General features: G+C 44.6%; 1 long non-coding RNA gene across 2 annotated transcripts in view; it reads left to right on the top strand.

Moving 5' to 3' along the window:
- Window positions 1–14,535, top strand: part of LOC137351365 (uncharacterized) — a 37,626-nt gene extending 23,091 nt beyond the window's left edge. The window contains exon 3 of one of the 2 annotated variants that reach the window (XR_010969492.1): window positions 14,020–14,535. This is a non-coding gene — a long non-coding RNA (uncharacterized lncRNA). The remainder of the gene's footprint in view (window positions 1–14,019) is intronic. The other variant, XR_010969493.1, reaches the window with a different exon arrangement.
- Window positions 14,536–18,523: the final 3,988 nt, after the last annotated feature.

Here is an 18,523-nt window from a genome sequence, read left to right as displayed (position 1 = left end):
AGCAGTGGAAGCCTTTCCCATGTGCTTGTTGGTTTCTGCATCGAGAGACAGGTTACTGGTGATAGTTGAGCCTAGGTAGGTGAACTCTTGAACCACTTACAGAGCGTTGGTCGCCGATATTGATAGATGGAGCATTTCTGACAACCTGTCCCATGATGTTCATTTTCTTGAGGCTGATGGTTAGGCCAAATTCATTGCAGGCAGCAGCAATCCTGTCGATGAGTCTCTGCAGACACTCTTCTGTGTGAGATGTTAATGTAGCATCATCAGCAAAGAGGAGTTCCCTGATGAGGACTTTCCATACTTTGGTCTTCGCTCTTAGACGGGCAAGGTTGAACAACCTGCCACCTGATCTTGTGTGGAGGAAAATTCCTTCTTCTGAAGACTTGAACGCATGTGAGAGCAGCAGGGAGAAGAAGATCCCAAACAGTGTAGGTGCGAGAACACAGCCCTGTTTCACACCACTCAGGATGGGAAAGGGGTCTGATGAGGCACCACTATGCTGAATTGTGCCTTTCATAATGTCATGGAATGAGGTGATGATATTTCATAGCTTTGGTGAACATCCGATTTTTTCTAGTAGTCTGAAGAGCGTGTCTGCTGACGAGATCAAAGGCTTTGGTGAGATCAATGAAAGCAATATAGAGGGGCATCTGTTGTTTGCAGCATTTCTCCTGTAGCTGGCGAAGGGAGAACAGCATGTCAATGGTGGATCTCTCTGCTCGAAAGCCACACTGTGCCTCAGGGTAGACATGCTCAGCCAGCTTCTGGAGCCTGTTTAAAGCAACTCGAGCGAAGACTTTCCCCCCTATGCTGAGCAGGGAGATTCCACGGTAGCTGTTGCAGTCACCGCGGTCACCCTTTTTCTTATAGAGGGTGATGATCTTGGCATCGCGCATGTCCTGTGGTACTTGCTCCCTTGTCCCAACACAGGCAAAGCAGTTTGTAGAGTGCTGAAAGTATAGCAGGCTTGGCACTCTTGATTATTTCAGGGGTAATGCTGTCCTTCCCAGGGGCTTTTCCGCTGGCTAGAGAATCAATGGCATCACTGAGTTCCGATTTTGTTGGCTGTACGTCCAGCTCATCGATGACTGGCAGAGATTGGGCTTCATTGAGGGCGGTCTCAGTGACAACATTTTCCCTGGAGTACAGTTCTAGGTAGCGCTCCACCCAGTGGTCCATTTGCTTGCGTTGGTCAGTGATTATGTCCCCTGATTTAGATTTGAGGGGGGCGATCTTCTTGATGGTTGGCCCAAAAGCTCTCTTATTGCCATCCATTCCTCTGATGTTTCCGGTGTCAGAGGCCAGCTGAATATGACTGCATCGGTGTTGCCAGCAGTTATTTGCGCAGCGCCTGGCTGTTCTTTGTGCAGCACTTCTGGCTGCTTTAAGTGCTATGGATGTTAACTCGCTGGGGGCTTTTTTGTAGTTCAGCAGTGCAATTTCTTATCCGCAGCTGTGACATAAGTTTCTAAATTCACTTGAAAAAGCCCTTCAAAATACTCCTACAGGGGATGCAGAGACCAAGTGGGCCCACATCAGAGACGCCATCTATGACTCAGCAATGACCACCTATGGCAAACGTGTGAAGCAGAATGCAGACTGGTTTCAATCTCACTTTGAAGAGCTGGAACCTGTCATAGCTGCTAAGCACATGTCATAAATAGCTCTCGTATATTGTCTGTCAAATGATTTGTCAAATTATACGTTTCAGCTCTCGAGCTGCGGATGGACTCACTTTGGAGCATGCGCGATGCTGAGGAGGTCGTGGATAGCACGTTTAGTGAATTGGTCACACCGCAGATTAGGATTGCTGAGGGAGAAAGGGAATGGGTGACCAAAAGGCAGAGAAAGAGCAGGAAGGCAGCGCAGGAGTCCCCTGCGGTCATCTCCCTCCAAAACAAGTATACCGTTTTGGATACTGTTGGGGGAGATGGCTCACCAGGGGAAGGCAGCAGTAGCCAGGTCCATGGCACCGTGGCTGGCTCTTCTGTTCAGAAGGGCGGGAAAAAGAGTGGAAGGGCTATAGTCGTAGGGGATTCGATTGTAAGGGGAGTAGATAGGCGGTTCTGTGGTCGAAAACGAGGCTCCCGAATGGTATGTTGCCTCCCAGGTGCACGGGTCAGGGATGTCTCAGATCGGCTGCAGAACATTCTAAAGGGGGAGGGTGAACAGCCAGTTGTCATTGTGCACATAGGCACTAATGATATAGGTAAAAAACGGGATGAGGTCCTACAAGCAGAGTTTAGGGAGTTAGGAGCCAAGTTAAAAAGTAGGACCTCAGAGGTAGTAATCTCAGGATTACTACCAGTGCCACGTGATAGTCAGAGTAAAAATGAAAGAATAGTCAGGATGAATGCGTGGCTTGAGAGATGGTGCAGGAAGGAGGGGTTCAGATTTTTGGGACATTGGGACCGGTTCTGGGGGAGGTGGGACTTTTACAAATTGGACGGTCTACACCTGGGCCGGACTGGAACCAATGTCCTTGGAGGTGCTTTTGCTGACGCTGTTGGGGAGGGTTTAAACTAATGTGGCAGGGGGATGGGAACCAATTGAGGTCAGTTGACAGTAAGGAGGTAGTAACAAAAGCCTGTAAGGAACTAGATAATGAAGTCAGTGTGACTAAGGGGAAGATCAGGCAGGGAGCAGATGATGAATATAAAGGGACTGGTGGTCTGAGGTGCATTTGTTTTAATGCAAGAAGTGTAGTAGGTAAGGCAGATGAACTTAGGGCTTGGATTAGTACCTGGGAGTATGATGTTATTGCTATTACTGAGACTTGGTTGAGGGAAGGGCATGATTGGCAACTAAATATCCCAGGATATCGATGCTTCAGGCGGGATAGAGAGGGAGGTAAAAGGGGTGGAGGAGTTGCATTACTGGTCAAAGAGGATATCACAGCTGTGCTGAAGGAGGGCACTATGGAGGACTCGAGCAGTGAGGCAATATGGACAGAACTCAGAAATAGGAAGGGTGCGGTAACAATGTTGGGGCTGTACTACAGGCCTCCCAACAGCAAGCGTGAGATAGAGGTACAAATATGTAAACAGATTATGGAAAGATGTAGGAGCAACAGGGTGGTGGTGATAGGAGATTTTAATTTTCCCAACATTGACTGGGATTCGCTTAGTGTTAGAGGTCCAGATGGAGCAGAATTTGTAAGGAGCATCCAGGAAGGTTTTCTAGAGCAGTATGTAAATAGTCCAACTCGGGAAGGGGCCATACTGGACCTGGTGTTGGGAATGAGCCCGGCCAGGTTGTTGAAGTTTCAGTAGGGGACTACTTTGGGAATAGTGATCACAATTCCGTAAGCTTTAAAATACTCATGGACAAAGACGAGAGTGGTCCTAAAGGAAGAGTGCTAAATTGGGGGAAGGCCAACTATACCAAAATTCGGCAGGAGCTGGGAAATGTAGATTGGGAGCAGCTGTTTGAAGGTAAATCCACATGTGATATGTGGGAGGCTTTTAAAGAGAGGTTGATTAGCGTTCAGGAGAGACATGTTCCTGTGAAAATGAGGGATAGAAATGGCAAGATTAGGGAACCATGGATGACAGGTGAAATTGTGAGACTAGCTAAGAGGAAAAAGGAAGCATACATAAGGTGTAGGCGGCTGATGAAAGACGAAGCTTTGAAAGAATATCGGGAATGTAGGACCAATCTGAAACGAGGAATTAAGAGGGCTAAAAGGGGTCATGAAATATCTTTAGCAAACAGGGTTAAGGAAAATCCCAAAGCCTTTTATTCATATATAAGGAGAAAGAGGGTAACTAGAGAAAGGATTGGCCCACTAAAGGACAAAGGAGGAATGTTATGCTTGGACTCAGAGAAAATGGGTGAGATTCTAAACGAGTACTTTGCATCGGTATTCACCGAGGAGAGGGACATGACGGATGTTGAGGTTAGGAACAGATGTTTGATTACTCTAGGTCAAGTCGGCATAAGGAGGGAGGAAGTGTTGGGTATTCTAAAGGGCATTAAGGTGGACAAGTCCCCAGGTCCGGATGGGATCTATCCCAGGTTACTGAGGGAAGCGAGAGAGGAAATAGCTGGGGCCTTAACAGATATCTTTGCAGCATCCTTAAACACGGGTGAGGTCCCGGAGGACTGGAGAATTGCTAATGTTGTCCCCTTGTTTAAGAAGGGTAGCAGAGATAATCCAGGTAATTATAGACCGGTGAGCCTGACGTCAGTGGTAGGGAAGCTGCTGGAGAAGATACTGAGGGATAGGATCTATTCCCATTTGGAAGAAAATGGGCTCATCAGTGATAGGCAACATGGTTTTGTGCAGGGAAGGTCATGTCTTACCAACTTAATAGAATTCTTTGAGGAAGTGACAAAGTTGATTGATGAGGGAAGGGCTGTCGATGTCATATACATGGACTTCAGTAAGGCGTTTGATAAGGTTCCCCATGGCAGGCTGATGGAGAAAGTGAAGGCGCTTGGGGTCCAAGGTGTACTAGCTAGATGGATAAAGAACTGGCTGGGCAACAGGAGACAGAGAGTAGCAGTAGAGGGGAGTTTCTCAAAATGGAGACGTGTGACCAGTGGTGTTCCACAGGGATCCGTGCTGGGACCACTGTTGTTTGTGATATACATTAATGGTTTGGAGGAAAGTATAGGTGGACTGATTAGCAAGTTTGCAGACGACACTAAGATTGGTGGAGTAGCAGATAGTGAAGGGGACTGTCAGAGAATACAGCAGAATATAGATATATTAGAGAGTTGGGCAGAGAAATGGCAGATGGAGTTCAATCAGGGCAAATGCGAGGTGATGCATTTTGGAAGATCCAATTCAAGAGTGAACTATACAGTAAATGGAAAAGTCCTGGGGAAAATTGATGTCCAGAGAGATTTGGGTGTTCAGGTCCACTGTTCCCTGAAGGTGGCAACGCAGGTAAATAGAGTGGTCAAGAAGGCATACGGCATGCTTTCCTTCATCGGACGGGGCATTGAGTACAAGAGTTGGCAGGTCATGTTACAGTTGTATAGGACTTTGGTTCGGCCACATTTGGAATACTGCGTACAGTTCTGGTCGCCACATTATCAAAAGGATGTGGATGCTTTGGAGAGGGTGCAGAGGAGGTTCACCAGGATGTTGCCTGGTATGGAGGGCGCTAGCTATGAAGAGAGGTTGAGTAGATTAGGATTATTTTCATTAGAAAGACGGAGGTTGAGGGGGGACCTGATTGAGGTGTACAAAATCATGAGAGGTATAGACAGGGTGGACAGCAAGAGGCTTTTTCCCAGAGTGGGGGTTTCAATTACGAGAGGACACGAGTTCAAAGTGAAAGGGGAAATGTTTAGGGGGGATATGCGTGGAAAGTTCTTTACGCAGAGGGAGGTGGGCACCTGGAACGCGTTGCCAGCGGAGGTGGTAGACGCGGGCACGATGGAGTCTTTTAAGATGTATCTAGACAGATACATGAATGGGCAGGAAGAAAAGAGATACAGAACCTTAGAAAATAGGCGACATGTTTAGAGAGAGGATCTGGATCGGCGCAGGCTTGGAGGGCCGAAGGGCCTGTTCCTGTGCTGTAATTATCTTTGTTCTTTGTTCTTTTTTGTTCTAATACCACAATAATATGTTCCCCATCCCTCCCATGATGGATGGGAATAGTACTTTGACAGCAGGCTTCTCAGTAGCATTAATTTTGCTGATAGTATTTAGTCCATTACTAATACCAATCTTCCATCTTTGGCCTCCTTATCTCGAGAGACAATGGATAAGTGCCTGGAGGTTGTCAGTGATTTGTGCAGCAGCGCCTGGAGTGGCTATAAAGGCCAAATCTAATACCAATATTAACTGAATATTTAACAGAATTGAGACCAGACATCAGACAGGAAACCAGATATCAGTCAGATTCCCACCTGTCTGATTTTAGACCATGCAATCTTTGGATTTCTAAGATGCAGGCAAAACCTTTTAAGTTCTTTTAAATAGAAGTTTATTTTTAAAACCACTTACTTCTGTACCTTAGTATTGAAGACATTAATTATTAAGGCTTTCAGTGGTTTATTTTGTATCAACAGTGAAGGAAACTATTTGAACATGGTTGTACCCTAACCTGCCCACTGTTCTGTTTTAGACCTGGCAAGAAGTGACAACTCGAAACATCAGGGGCCCCTTCCTCTCAGTTTGTTTTAAAACTTTATATAGAATAGCTCAGTTTAGCTGGAAGCCACTTGTTTACAAAAATGTCCTAGAATAAGAGTTTAGCTGCTGATCAGTATGAGTCATTGCACCAGTGAGCTGGCCAATAACTGACTGAGTGCTTCTCATCTGCAGTTGGCAGACTTGAGCAGCATGAGTACTGAAAACTCACCATCGTAGAGTTGTAAAGCGAGTATTCTATGATGTCTTCTTCAACACTAACTCATAAACACACAATTTTTTTGTGCTATCAATTTTGCATTATATTGTCTGTTTGGTCAACAGAGGAAAGGCTCCATTTACCAATGAACCATGTATTAACATTATGGAACAAACACAGATCGTGGTTGTGAACGGCCCATGTCTTTAAAAGGAGTCAGTTCATTTAGGAGTGGATTTACATTATTTATTTTGAAAATTTACTATTAGCAATATGGGTCAAAGTTTAGCAACTTCATCTAATATATAATAAACTGTTATGCATCCAAGTTACAAAAATAATACAGCCAAAAGATAAATGCAGGTACCAACTGTAACAGAAACAAACAGTAAAAAAAATCAGCTTAGAAAGTCGACCACACTGTGCCCATTTTTCAAATGATAAATGGGCACCTAAACCTAAATGGCGGGCAGGAAGCATGCACTCATTACTATCCAGAAATACACCACCCACCATCTTGGTATAGGCAAAAAAAGACACTCAGAGCCCACATCAAAACAGGCATTAGATACTTTACATATGAGAAAAAAAGAGACTAACACTTGTTTGAGGGCTCATGTGTATAATTGGGTTGAAATCTAAGTATATTAAATCTGATGAGTTCCCTTTGTCAGTTATATCCTCTAAGAACTCTTGGAAATTTGTCTACCAGCTGTAAAACCATGCTAACAGCTTTTAGGTTTCTCCTCATGCTTCATTAATACCTCTTTCAGGAAACTTAATTTTTTTTCCCCAACTAGCGATGCCAAGCTCGCAATGTATGATAATGTATCAGTTATGATACTGGACTAGAAACCCAGAGATTGTGAGTTTAAACTCCACTGTGGCAAAATATAACATTGAATTCCTTAAATCTGATTTTTTGTAGGCTGGCACAAGGAGAAAGAAATGAAAGCTGCTGGATTATCCTGGAAAGCCCACAGCTTCACAAATGTTCTTCAGAAAGGGGACCCATTTTTGGTCTGGTCCACATGCAATTCTTAATGGCCTAGCAAGCCACACAGTTGTAAAAGCCCATTCGCACCTTATAAGAGCAACTCAGGATACACAGTAAATATGGCCTTGCCAATATCCTGAAAATATATATATTTTTTAAATCTACAGTTTCTTGCATTATCCCTTTTCATAGTTTGGCATCCCATACATCTCTTTCCAGTCTTTGGAGACTTATCCTATTAGCTATAATAAAAGCAGAAAGTGCTGAAAATACTCAGCAGGTCAGACAGCATCTGTGGAGACAGAAACAGATTTAACGTTTCAGGTCTGTGATGTTTCATCAGAACCCCAAAGTGCTTTACAGCCAGTGAAGTACCGTTGAAATGTCGTCACTGTTGTAATGTAGGAAATGCAGCAGACAATTTGTGCACAGCAAGCTCCCACAAACAGCGGTGTGATAATGACTAAACAATCTGTTTTTGCGATGTTGATTGAGGGATAAAGGGGAGGAAATATGTCACTGGGAATAACTTCCCTGCAAGCAAGTTTACACTGGTGTTACTCAAAGCACCTCAATGCTTCAGTGAGTAAATACATTGTGTGATATCTTACTGAATGATACAGATCAAGAAGTCCCAAATTTAAACCCTTAAGCTTTGCTGAGTTAACTATCATAAATGTCAAGGTATTCCAAGGTTAAGGAAGGCAGAATTAACCAACATGCCTACACCTCACTAAGATGGCAGCTACTGGTAAGAATGTAGCTGTAAAGCAGCAAATCTCCCTGACTTTGACATTGTTCTCCTTAGAGCAGAGAAGGCTAAGAGGAGATTTGATAGAGGTGTTTCAAATCATGAGGGTTTAACTGGAGTAAATAAGGAGAAACTTTTTCTGATCGATAACCAGAGGACACAGATTTAAGGTGATTCACAAAAGAACCAGAGATGATGAAATGAGTGGTTGAGATTTGGAATGCACTGCCTGATAAGGTGGTGGATACAGGTTCAATAGTAGCCATCAAAAGGGAATTGGATAAATATTTGAAGAACAAAACATTTCAGGGATATGTGGAAAGAGCATGGAAGTGGGACTAACTCCATTGCTCTCCAAAATAGCCAACCCAGGCTCACATGACCTTCCTTCAATGCTGTACGATTCTATGATCTACGATCTCTCTAGATTCATCCCAGAAATTAGCCTGGAAAGGGTTCTCTGGAACCATGGCTTACAAGGGAAATTTGAGCTAGCATTAGATCCAAGGAAGAGGTATACACATTTGCTAGAAAAAACAACAGACCTGAGGATTGGGAACAGTTCAGAATTCAACAAAGGAGGATGAAGGGATTGATTAAGAAGAGGAAAATAGAGTACGAGAGTAAGCTTGCGGGGAACATAAAAACTGACTGTAAAAGTTTCTATAGGTATGTGAAGAGAAAAAGATTGGTGAAGATAAATGTAGGTCCCTTACAGTCAGAAACAGGGGAATTTATTATGGGGAACAAAGAAATGGCTGAACAACTAAATGCATACTTTGGTTCTGTCTTCACAAAGGAGGACACAAATATCATACCAGAAATGTTGGGGAACACAGGGTTTAGTGAGAGGGAGGAACTGAAGGAAATCAGTAGAGAATTAGTAGAGAAATGGTGTGAGGGAAATTGATGGGATTGAAGGCCGATAAATCCCCAGGGCCTGATAATCTACATCCCAGAGTACTTAAGGAAGTGGCCCTAGAAATAGCGGATGCATTGGTTGTCATCTTCCAAGATTCTATAGACTCTGGAACAGTTGCTGCAGATTGGAGAGTAGCTAATGTAACCCCATTATTTAAAAAGTGAGGTAAAGAGAAAGCAGGGAATTATAGACCAGCCAGCCCGACGTCGGTAGTGGGGAAAATTCTAGAGTCCATTATCAAAGATTTTATAGCAGAGCACTTGGAGAACAGTGGTAGAATCGGAGAGAGTCAGCATGGATTTACGAAAGGGAAATCATGCTTGACAAATCTACTAGAATTCTTCGAGGATGTAACTAGTACAGTTGATGAGGGACAGCCAGTGGATATGGTTTATTTGGACTTTCAGAAGGCTTTCGACAAAATCCCACATAATAAGTTAGCATGTAAAATTAAAGCGCATGGGATTGGGGGTAGTGTATTGCGGTGGATAGAAAATTGGTTGGCAGACAGGAAACAAAGAGTAGGAACAAATGGGTCTTTTTCCGATCGGTAAGCAGTGACTAGTGGGGTACCGCAGGGATCGGTGCTAGGACCCCAGCTATTCACAATATACATTAGTGATTTAGATGAGGGAACTAAATGTAATATCTCCAAATTTGCAGATGACACCAAACTGGGTGGGAGGGTGAGTTGTGAGGAGGATGCAGAGAGGTTTCAGGGTGATTTGGACAAGTTGAGTGAGTGGGCTAATGCATGGCAGATGCAGTATAATGTGGATAAACGTGAGGTTATCCATTTTGGTAGGAAAAACGGGAAGGCAGATTATTATCTGAATGGCTATAAACTGAGGGAGGGGAATATGCAACGAGACCTGGGTGTTCTCGTACACAAGTCGCTGAAGGTAAGCATGCAGGTCCAACAGGCGGTAAAAAAGGCAAATGGTATGTTGGCCTTCATAGCGAGAGGATTCGAGTACAGGAGCAGGGATGTCTTGCTGCAATTATACAGGGCCTTGGTGAGGCCACACCTGGAATATTGTGTGCAATTTTGGTCTCCTTATCTGAGGAAGGATGTTCTTGCTATCGAGGGAGTGCAGTGAAGGTTTACCGGGATGGCGGGACTGATGTATGAGAAGAGATTGAGTCGGTTAGGATTATATTCGCTGGAGTTCAGAAGAGTGAGCGGGGATCACATAGAAACCTATAAAATTCTAACAGGACTTGACAGGGCAGATACAGGAAGGATGTTCCCGATGGTGGGAGAGTCCAGAACCAGGGGTCATAGTCTAAGGATAAGGGGTAAACCTTTCAGGACTGAGATGAGGAGAAATTATTTCACCCAGAGAGTGGTGAGCCTGTGGAATTCGCTACCACAGAAAGCAGTTGAGGCCAAAACATTGTATGTTTTCAAGAAGGAGTTAGATATAGCTCTTGGGGCGAAAGGGATCAAAAGATATGGGGGGAAAGCGGGAACAGGTTACTGAGTTGGATGATCAGCCATGATCATAATGAATGGCAGAGCAGGCTCGAAGGGCCGAATGGCCTACTCCTGCTCCTATTTTCTATGTTTCTAAAATCCCATGCCATCAAATTGGAAAAGTTTGGTTTCCCTAGGATTGCAGTTCTGGCAGCTTCCTGCCAGGTCACCTAAATGCAGAACTGATGTCAGCTCGACTGTGGACCTGTGACCTTGTGGCCACCCCCGCCTTACCCGCTCCCCCACACCCCTCCCCCACCCCCACTCCCACAGCCCCCAGCTCACTCCACTACTGAAATATCCATAACAGTGGGCTTTAAAAGAGGTTAGGAGATATAGCGTAAGGGTCTTTTTGCCTGTCTAGGCTTCATAACAGTAAGTTGCCAGCAGAGATGCAACCAGATCCAGCTGTTCAGGTCAGATGAGGACCAGATACAGCAGGGAGGGCCACAGACAATAACACAGTTACCCTGCAACTGAAGATACAGCAGATTGACCTTAAGGTAGGAATGCTCATGTGCTCTTGTTGCCTCCTTCAGTCTAGCTGTTTAAATAGAAGTATTGGAAAGTGGGCCAGACAAAAGATGTTGCAGCACAGAGAATTCTGTATGAGCTGTATAGTTATGCGTGGTTCAGGGTGTGTAGTTGTACCCACAAACTCATAAGCTATCCCTGTCACAGGAACCTAACAAACAGCCCAAGTGTTTCTGCTACTATTTCCATTGGCATCTATTCTTAGTATTAGTCTTAGCTGGATGAGTAGTTACACAGAGATTCCCACCCCCTAAGTATGTGACACGTGGATGCCAGGTATGAGCAGGTTACGTTTGGCTGTGATGATGCAATAGCCTTCCGACATGTACTGCCCAAGATCCCACAGCAAGAGCGGCACCTTGGCAAGCAGCCAGAGGGCTACTGCTGGCTGCAGAGCTGTCTTGCAGTATGAATCACCATAGAGGAAATGAGGAACAAAGGGAAAGCAGGAGACAAAAACTTGAAAAAATTCTCTCAAAGAACCTCTACTTTAAAGCATCAGACAACTTGTGTAAAAATGTGCCATTTAACTTGGCACTATTTTAAACAATCTTAAGCTGCATTTATATTACAGAGCTTCTGTAAAATAGAAAGGAAAAGTTAGACTAATATAATTTTTCACTGTGGCTCCTTATAGTCTGGAAATCTAATTGATTTTCAATGACTTACCTCAATTCATGAGAAACTAAAATGGGAGCTAATAAGAAATAAGTTGCATTTACGTAGCACCTATCACAACATCAAAACATTCCAAGCTGCTTTACAGCCAAGGCTGTAGTTACTGTTGTAATGAAAGAAATGCAGCAGCCAATTTGCACTGCACAAAAAGGGAAATTTGTATCATTGTCAAGACTCCTGATTCTTTCTGATGTCCAGGAGAGTGGGCAGCTTGACTTTTCAGTCAGCATTGGAATACTACTCACTTCCATTCATGCACAAGCTGTGCCTTGTTACATGCAATCTTTGCATCTGAGATAAATGTCAATAACAATTGTGGTTTCAAGCAGAACAAAGAACTGTTATAAATGCTTAATGCTTCACTTTTACTCTAAGTACCAGTGTGATGCTAGTACGATTTTTGCAGTGTTATGAATAGTTAGCATGGAATTAAGTTATCTTCTTTCACAGTCCTTGGAATGGTGTCAAGGATCACGAGCTCAGGAGTTCTGCATTTGAGTATATGAAACCAAGAAAGAAGGAGGGAAAAAAAACCTTAGAAAATGGAGTGTCACTTTGTTATTAAGAAAGCTTGGGCTAAAAATAAGTCTCCTCACGTTTTCAGTTGTGGGGATCGATATCCACAATCTGCCCGCGCCTGGTCCCTTTGGGACAGACAACACATAAAGTCTGTGCTGCATCCTCATTAGAATGATTGTAGTGTTCAGCCAAGCACCACCCTAGCTGCTGGCAGGCTGACTGCACGCTCAACAGAGGGCCCAGTGGTTGCATGGCTAGCATGCGTTTCAGCTATCCTGCACCACTTAAAAACAGCCTACCCCTTTTAAAGGCAAGCTGCACCTATTAGAAGGAAGCCACTGCTGACTTCTTGTAGTGCAATTGGCTGCAAGTTGAAGCTGAACAAATGGAGCACCAGGGAAGAGAGAGGGCTGCCAGGTTCAGAGATGCAGCGCTGGAGGCGTTAATGATGTCAGTCAACAGGAGGAGATAGGCCATATTTCCGAGGGGGACCTGGTGACCCTCAAGGAACACCCTCCAAAGGGAATAGGAAGAGATGGCCAGGGAGCTCAATGCCCTGCATCTGACCCCAAGGACCTGGCAGCAATGATGGAAGAAGTTTAATGACCTCCCGAGGGCAGTCAAGATAAGTGAATGCATCTTCAAAGAGTTCTTGCTATAGAGGGAGTGCAGCGACGGTTTACCAGACTGATTCCTGGGATGGTGGGACTGACGTATGAGGAGAGATTGAGTCAGTTGGGATTATATTCCCTGGAGCAAAGGAAGCTGAGAGGGGACATGATAGAGGTATATAAAATTATGAGAGACATAGATAGGGTAGATAGCCAGAGTCTGTTTCCCATGGGAGGGGTGACTAAAACTAGAGGGCATAGATTTAAGGTGAGAGGGAGGAGGTTTAAAGGGGATCAAAGGGGTAAATTTTTCACACAAAGAATAGTGGGTATCTGGAATGAGCTGCCTGAGGAGGTAGTGGAGGCAGGAACAGTAGCAACATTTAAGAGGCATCTGGACAGGTGCTTGAATGAGCAAGGCATAGAGGGATATGGAATTAATGCAGGCAGGTGGTATTAATATAGATAAGCATTATGGTCGGCATAGACGCGGTGGGCCGAAGGGCCTGTTTCTATGCTGTACGACTCTATGACTCTATATTCGCTGGAGTTCAGAACAGTGAGGGGGATCTCATAGAAACCTATAAAATTCTAACAGGACTTGACAGGGTAGATGCAGGAAGGCTGTTCCCGATGGTGGGGGAGTCCAGAACCAGGGGTCATAGTCGAAGGATACAGGGTAAACCTTTCAGGACTGAGATGAGGAGACATTTCTTCACCCAGAGAGTGGTGAGCCTGTGGAATTTGCTACCACAAAAAGCAGTTGAGGCCAAAACATTGTATGTTTTCAAGAAGGAGTTAGATATAGCTCTTGGGGCGAAAGGGATCAAAAGATATGGGGGGAAAGCGGGAACAGGTTACTGAGTTGGATGATCAGCCATGATCATAATGAATGGCAGAGCAGGCTCGAAGGGCCGAATGGCCTACTCCTGCTCCTATTTTCTATGTTTTCTATGTTTTCAAAGGACATCTTCTATGTACCACACCACCAATCTCTCACGCTGCTCAATGTGCCACACCCCCATCACGTCCCCATAAGCAGTCCCTAGCAGTCAGGATGCAGGCCTAACATTTGGATGCTCCATCTCACCCTCACACATCTTCCAATGATGCTAGACTCACAGCTTCAACATAATTTCAGCTATTCAGCTATGGCAGGCACATTACCCAAACACAGTGCAACACAATCACTGACATTCTTCCCCCTCTCTTGCAGGACAAGGTGGAACACAATCGTAGGAAGTAGAGCTGAGCTGGCAGGGGACAGGCACGCCTGCATTTCCTGAGCCCTATGGAGGAGGTGGTGCCTTGCATTTGGGGGCTGGCTGTGACAGAGCCCGTTGCATCCAGGGTCGCTGAGAACATCCAGGATGACATGTCCTGCCTTATGCCCCTTCTCAACTCCTATCTCATCCTCATCCTGCATTCTGGCATGAGGTGCAAGCTGCAGATGGTATTGTCGTAGATCTCTTGCTTTCCACCTCACCTCATCTTTCCTCACCCTAACCGTCCCCTTCCGATTTTCTGCTTTCAGACAACAAAGAACTGCCATCTGCCCAGCTGCAGGAGGAAGGGCAAGAACAACACACCACTGATGAAGAAGCACTGCCACTTGGTTGCAAATAATCTTTACTGAGATTAACTGAGTCTTAACATACTCATTGTCTTAAGTAATTGTCTTACAGAGCAATAAATATTACCGGTTTTGACTTTGGATAGAGCTCTTGTCTCTCTCTCTCTCTCTCTCTCTCTCTCTCCAAATTGTGAAGGATATTTTAATAGGGCTCTAGTCATGGACAACCATCCATTAAAAGGAATTGTTTTTCAGATTCCTAACTGATCTCTTGATCATTGTGTTTTTTAATTGTGATATAGGCACCCACTTATCTGGGAGACTATTGATCCTTTATTTAGCATTCCTTGCTAACAAAAGAACTCTCCTTACTGACAAAGCTTTTTCTTGCTTAAATGTCAGCCATACCCTGAAGAATTCTGGGAAGATTCAACTTAACCATCTTATTATTTCTAGCTACAGTGCATGTCTACAAGCCATTGATAAGTGAAAAGAAAACATAAACCTTAAATCATATGAGACTAAACCAAATCATAATCCTTCATACATATATAAAAACATAATATAATATATATAAGAATAGAATATCATACCACCATGACAAAGGTAATTTGCAGCCTGCAGAATTGTGTCAGGAATCCATGTCCTAAGCTCTCTGTAATGTGAAGCGTCAACATATTTTGCCACTGTACATCTGCTAGGTTCATTTTGATTGCTAATATTCCCTTACCCCAAGGTGCCACCAAGTATGAAGGGGAAGCATCAAAAGCAATAGTAGGATTTGTGATTGGGGAAAAGAGGGACAGAAAACACATCAAAATATTGTGGGAGTACATCTATTTTTTTTCCTGTCAGTGGTTATGCCTATGCTCCACTTACATTATGATGCAGTCACTAGAAGCAACACTGTAAATATACAAGGCAGTGTTGATAACTACAAAAGGCGCCACCATGCCAGATGGTTTCATTCTCTGCTGCTGGGGACAAAGTAGCTGATCACCACAGGCGACATTGGATGCTGCTGCTGCCGTGTTGCTTTGGATGCATGCCGGAGGAGCTTTCTGCCCACCCAGGTCAGTAATGTGGTTTCATTTCCTTCTGACATTCTGGTCTGTGTTGAGAATCAGAAAGCCATGACTTCTGAACTAATGTACGTGTGCAAGATTTACTGCCAGCAAAATTTTCTACTGTGTCTCAGCTCCATAGTGTAAATGGAACATGTTTGTAGCCACACCATATTGCTGATCTTACCAGTGGAAGCATTAGGATTTATTTTATCTTCTGATGCTTGTGTATGCAAATAATAGATTATTATTGAAGAGCGGCTGACTTGATGAAAAGGTAAAGCAACTCAATACTCAACTATTGATTTGCCCCCTTTCCTGCTCTGGTCTGACAGACTTTTTTTTTATTTATCCGTTCTTGGAATGTGTCACTGGCCAGGCCAGCTTTTATTGCCCATCCCTAATTGCCTTTGAGAAGGTGGTGGTGGTGATCCACCCTCTTGAACGTGGTGTAGGTACACCCATAGTGCTGCTAGGAAAGGAGTTCCAGGATTTTGACCCAGTGATTATGAAGGAATGGTGATATGTTCCAAGTCAGGATGGTGAGTGACTTGAAGGGGGACTTGCATGTGGTGGTGTTCCCATGCGTATGCTGCCCTTGTCCTTCTAGGTGGTAGAGGTCAAGGGTTTGCAAGGTGCTGTTGACGGAGCCTTGGTGAGTTGCTGCAGTGCATCTGGTACATGGTACACACTGCTGTCACTGTGCACTGGTGGTTGAGGGAATGAATGTTTAAGGTGGTGGATGGGATACCGATCATGCGGGCTGCTTTGTCCTGGTTGGTGTGGAGCTTCTCGAGTGTTGTTGGAGCTGCACTTATCCAGGAAAGTGGAGAGTATTCCATCACATTCCTGACTTAGAGTCATAACTTATGCCTTGTAGATGGTGGACAGGCTTTGGGGGAGCCAGGAGGTGGGTTACTCACCGCAGAATTCCCAGCCTCTAACCTGTTCTTGCAGCCACAGTATTTATATGGCTGGTCCAGTTCAGTTTCTGGTCAATGGTAACGCCTAGAATTTTGATAGTGGGGGATTCAGCGATGGTAATGCCGCTGAATTTCAAGCGGAGATGATTGGATGCTGTCTTGTTGGAGATGGCCATTGCTTGGCACTTGTGTGGTACAAATGTCACTTGCCACTTATCAGCCCAAGCCTTAATGTTGTTCAGGTCTTGCTGCATGCGACCACGGGCTGCTTCAAGTATCTGAGGAGGTGTGAATTGTACGGAACACTGTGCAATCATCTGCCCCAGAGGGCTGTGAAGGCTCAGTCGTTGAGTATGTTCAAGACTGAGATCGATAGATTTCGACATATTAAAAACATCAAGGGATAGTGCAGGAAAATGGTGTTGAAGTAGAAGATTGGCCATGATCTCACTGAGTGGCGGAGCAGCCTCGAAGGGCTGAATGGCCTACTGCTGCTGCTATTTCTATGCTGTTATGTTGGAGGCAAGGTTATTCATGAAGCAGCTGAAGATGGTTGGGTCTAGGACACTACCCTGAGGAACTCCTGCAGCAATGTCCTGGGGCTGAGATGATTGACCTCCAACAACCACAACCATCTTCCTTTGTGCTAGAGTGGAGAGCTCCCCCCCATCCCACCCCCGATTTCCATTGACTTCAGTTTTGCTAGGAGTCCTTGATCCCACACTTGGTCAAATTTTAAATTGCAGGCAGCAAGGACATATGTCCAAAGCATGTTTGGTCCTTTTAAATATGCAGATCAAGATCCAATGTCATCATCGGTGCCTGAGCAGAGAAACACAGTGATGGCTTCCCACCAGGTCAAACCTGCTGGATTCCAAGTTGAGGGCCAGAGGAGGCCCAAAAATATTTAATTATTTTGCTGTTCCTCTGTGGGCCAGAAGCAACATGATTGCTCCTCTGGGTCACATAAGGAAACATTGGGCTTCTCCCCTCCACGGTTTGGGATTCCCTTCCTCGAGATCTACCTGACGCTCAAATTCCTATTCCTACCCACTGGTCAAACAGTGATTTATACAGAAGTACGATCCTGAATATGGAAATGAGGCTCTGGAGCTAAAATTACATCAGGCCTCAGCGTGCATTTGTCATTCGCCCTGGCATCCCACCCAACACCCGCACCCCACCCGCTCCACCCCCCCCCCTGCCCCCCATGCACTGATCCCACCCTGAGTATAATGTGAGGGCCATGTCTCCATCCTCTTTACATGCCCCAGAATTTGCAGGGTTTGTTCAAAAGGGGAAGATGTGGATGTGCAGCTTCAATAGGTGCAAACCAAGTGCCCTCATTGGACGTAGAAAATTGTGGCAGTACTCAGCAGGCCAGGCAGCATCTGTGGCGAGAGAAGCCAAGTGAATGTTTCAGGTTGATGACCTTTCATCAGAACTTGAAAAAGTTAGAGATGTGCCAGGTTTTAAGTAAGTACAGAAGCAGGAAGGGGGTGCTGGTGAAGGAAAGAGCAAAAGGAAAGGTCTGTGATAGGGTGAAAGGCAGAAGAGATTAAGTAACAAAAAGGATAATGGCGCAAGACAAAAGGGAATGGTAATGGAACAAGAAACAAAAGATGCATCTAGAGGAGGTGTAAATGGCAATAGCAAAATTATTACTAACAGCTGCTCTCTGAAAAAATAGGAGCAGAAGGAATGTTCTGAATTTGTTGAACTCTGTGTTGAATCCAGAGGCTGTAAAGTCCCTAATTGAAAGGTGAAGTACTGTTCCTTGAACTACCGTAAAGCTTCCTTAGAACCATGTAGTGCACCGAGGACAGAGAGATCAGAGTGGGTGTTGGGTGGAGATTTAAAATGATGGGCAACTGGAAGCTTAGGGTCACATTTCATAGAATCATAGTAACTTACAGCATAGAAGGAGGCCATTCAGCCCATCGTGTCTGTGCTAGCTCTTTGAAAGAGCATTTGTGCTTATTCCAACACTTTTTATGAGTAATCCTATATGTTCCTCATCCTCAAGTATCTGTCCAACTCCTTTTTAAAATTATGCGAACATACAAATTAGGAGCTGGAATGGGCCATTCAGCTCTTCAAGCCTGCTCCGCTATTTGATAAGATCATGGCTGATCTGGTTGTGGCTTCAACTCTATTATC

This window comes from Heterodontus francisci, chromosome 36 (assembly GCF_036365525.1).
Source record: "Heterodontus francisci isolate sHetFra1 chromosome 36, sHetFra1.hap1, whole genome shotgun sequence".
Taxonomy (NCBI): Eukaryota; Metazoa; Chordata; class Chondrichthyes; order Heterodontiformes; family Heterodontidae; genus Heterodontus; species Heterodontus francisci.
Note: the sequence above shows the minus strand (reverse complement) of the source record. Positions and strands in the feature narration are given on the sequence as shown.